We start from the raw sequence: 3,702 nt of genomic DNA, 5'->3' as shown, positions 1-3,702 counted from the left end.
CCCTTCTGCAGTTCCCTGAGGCTCTGCGACTTGTGTCACTGTTGGGGGGCGGTGGGAGAGGAGACAGGAAGGGGCCCGGCACTTATTTCTAATGTGTGTTGGTGTTCGTCCTGTAAGCTTTGGGCTGTACAGAAAGCCATGCACGGGAAAAAAATACTGGGCATCCCGAGGAAACACCAGTCGCTCTGATGAAACCACGTGGCCCATCGGGGGGCTGCTGCTTTTCCCCTCATCAGATGGGCTTTCCCCTGGGGTCACACATTCTCCATAAGCCCACACGGATCATGATTTATTATGTAGCAAATCCCCTATCCTTGGACAATTGGACTGTTCCCCATTTGTGGACTTTGTAAATAACGGTGGCCCGCTTCACCCTCCTTTCAGATGATTTTTTTTTTTTTTTAAGTTGGCTCCACACCCAGTGTTGGGCTTGAACTCACAACTTGACAACGAGAGTCGCGTGCTCTACCGACTGAGCCAGCCAGGTGCCCCTCAGATGATTTTTTTGAGGCTAGATTCCTGGAGACAGAAAGCCGGGCCAGGGCGTGTGGACGCTGGGAGTCCAGCCTTGAGACCCTCCTCTCGTGTCCAGCCCCCTCATGCCCAGCCTTATTCACGCCATCTCGGCGGTGTGAAAAGCTCTCTCCAGTCCTGTTGTGCAACTCTGTATGTCCCATTGTTTTCCTTTTTGCTTTCCCCTCCGGCCAGCCCTGAAAAGCAGGGAGACATCATCAGCCTCAGTTTCTGCTGGAGGGACTGAGGCTCAGCAGTGAATGGCCTTCGGGTTGGAGGTGGGTCCTGAAGTAAGGCAGGCATCAGTCTTCCTGTGGAAGGCTGCAAGTGGGATCGCTAGCTCCCTCGTTCCTTCATGCACTGTTCCAAGTGCCAGGGACTCGGCTGCAGCTGCCCCAACACGCCCTCCCTTACTCCTGGGGTGCCAGTGAGAAAGATGTAAGCCAGATGGTGTCGTGAGTGAGATGGTAAATGCCAAGACAGAAATCAGGACACAAGGCAACGTGGGAGTGAGGACTGCTCTCTGAAGAGACAACGAAGCTGGCCCTGCTGAGGTAGGTGTTCAAGGTGGTGGGAACTCAGCAAGTGCAGACGCCTTGCATTGGGAACAAGCCTGTGGAATTAACTTCCAGAAACAGATGGAAGGAAGCAGGTCGCTGAGGGGACGGTGGAAATGAGGCTGAAATGGAAGCACACTAGATGTGCTCTAGAGGGAGTGACTAGCAAGTGCAAAGGCCCTGGGGCAGAGACCTGCTGGATGTCTCCAGGAACATCGTGAAGGCCAGTGTGACTGGAGTGGAGGGGGGAAGAGGACAGGATGGGGAAATGCGCAGGAAGGAATGCCAGAAGCCGAGCCTCAGGCCAGGGAGCCCCTTTCTCCTCTCTTCTCCTCTTACCTTCTATTCTGGCCCAGGCCCACATCCTAGAGCAGGGCTGGGACTCCTCAGTGGGCAGGAAAGGGCTTGGCCTGGGAATCCCTCCTCCACACCTACTGTGTGCAGGGGATTCTGCAGAGCACTGGGCTCACATTAGGTCTCCTCATCCGGGTCCCCTTCTGGAGGATGCGAAAACAGGCCTGAGTGTCAGGCTTTGAATGTACACCTGCCTGAGCTCACAAGGGCTGTCCCCAGGAGCTGAGAAGGGCATGGATTGGACCTGGTCCCTACCCTCTCTCCTAGTCTCATGACTTTCCACCCCTTTAAAATAACATTTATAACCGCCTCTTTAGTTTCCTGAAATGGATTCACAGGTAATATCACCAGCCTACACATAGAATTTTTAAAAAATCGGGTCGCCTGGGGCCATGGTCACAGGGCCAAATGCAGCCGGACTCCCGGTCTCTGCTGCGAGGGACGCGGTTTTCCCAAGCAGGGCACGATTCTTGGTCTCTTTCCAAACAGAGCAGGACCGGATACCTTCAGCTACGGCGCAGCTGCGTTCCTGGCAATTCCACGTTTGTTCACACTGGGCACAAAGTCCGACGTGTCCATACAAGACACGCAGTGAAGCCCTGCCTGGGAGAACTGTAAGGGGCCTCTTCCCTCCCGGAACGTCGGAATGCCGCAGGCGCAGGCGTCGGGAAGGCCCACATCTCAGGATTGCCACACCCCAGTCCCCAACCTCCACATGACCGGATTCCGGATCCCTGTCCTTCAGATAACCAGACACCACCCTGCAAAACTCGACACCCTCCGAAATGCCTCCAGGGGAGGGCCACTCCGCCGACAGTTGATCCCAGTTAATGACCGTATTGAACTGGCTTTATAAAAATAACCTTTAAGTCACTTCATTACATTTCACTTAAGTCGTGACGGGGCCTTAAATCCTGCGGTCCTCCGGCCCTCCCTTGTTCCTCGGCACCTGCCCTCCGCAGTCCGGCAGGGGAGGGCGCTGAGGCCGACCTGGGCCCTCCCTTCCTCGTACCTGGTCCGCGCGGTCCTCCCCGCACTTCCTGGAAGGAAGAAAGGAAGGACGGAGGGAGGGGTTAGCGCCCCGTTTTACAGATGAGAAGAGGAGGGCCAGCCAGCTCCCAATCGCCGCTGCGCAGGGGGGACCTGGCTTCCCGCCCTCTTGTCTGTCCCGACCCCGGACCCGCTGGCTTTACCAGCTCTCGCCCACAGAGCTCCTGATGCCAGAGTTTTAATTAGGTGTTCTGTCAACAGTACATGAACTCCACTGGCATCACTGCACTTAGAAATTAATAATAATAATAACTCACAGAGTACAGTAATGCTCTTTGCTGTTCTAAGACGTTGCGTAATATATATATATATATATATATATATATATATATATATATATATTTTAATCGATAGATGCAACAAACATGTATTGAACATCTACCTCGTGCCAAGGTTAGTGCTGGGTCCCCGGGCTGCATCATAGAAAAGGCAATTCTACGTATGGAAGATTTTTACAATCAGCCTATTTAACCCTCGCGACGACCTGTCATTTGCCCCATTCTATAGATCGGGACGACCGAAGCGCAACGACGGGAGGCGATTTGCTCCTGACAGTCATGCCGCCGAGAAGGGCGGCTCGTGGGACGTGACGCAGGCGGTCGTGCAGCTCTCGCCCGCGGAGCCGCAAAGTGAGCGCCTACTGCGTGCAGCCGCAGTCACAGGTATCCTTCTGTAATTCTTACCCACAAATAAGCGGCTGGCCTGACACTGTATAGAGTGAAGTTTCATACAACTGGGTAAGGTGGTCGACCTAAGGTTCACGAACCATAAGGGGAAAAGGACTTCCATCCCCCGTAAACCGGGGATGTGGCGAAAGCAGGTGCGAGCCCGATACGGAAGCGACCGACGCCACCCCTCCCCTAAGGCCACAGGAATAACAGCTCACTCATAAAAAAGAAAAACCCTCCAAAATTACTTGCCAACTTCCGCCAGCCCGTCTACTTTTCAGTATTAAAGGGGGGAAGGACGGGCAGATCGCACTCCCAGGCATCCCGCAAAGTAGGCGGGTCACCTTAGGGGCAACCTTTACCCGCTCAAAAATTCGTCTCACATTAGCAGTGAGGATTCGGGCGTCACCCCGAATCGTTATTTTCCTTACTCATAAGTTTAAGGCATAAAGATTTACACGTGTTACTCGCTGGGTAGTGAATCCCATTCTCATTTTCCCTACGGTGAGTATCAGAGTGGACCGTTGAACTAAGAATCCAGTTCCTTTGTGGTTTGTCTT

The 3,702-nt window shown here is 53.7% G+C and overlaps 1 non-coding gene across 1 annotated transcript; it reads right to left on the bottom strand.

Moving 5' to 3' along the window:
- Positions 1-3,441: 3,441 nt before the first annotated feature.
- LOC118533229 (U12 minor spliceosomal RNA) lies at positions 3,442-3,590 on the bottom strand. Its single transcript, XR_004916123.1, has one exon. It is a non-coding gene; the product is annotated as a U12 minor spliceosomal RNA (small nuclear RNA).
- Positions 3,591-3,702: the final 112 nt, after the last annotated feature.

This window comes from Halichoerus grypus, chromosome 6 (assembly GCF_964656455.1).
Source record: "Halichoerus grypus chromosome 6, mHalGry1.hap1.1, whole genome shotgun sequence".
Classification (NCBI taxonomy): Eukaryota; Metazoa; Chordata; class Mammalia; order Carnivora; family Phocidae; genus Halichoerus; species Halichoerus grypus.
This window is presented reverse-complemented; position numbering and strand designations above follow the sequence as displayed.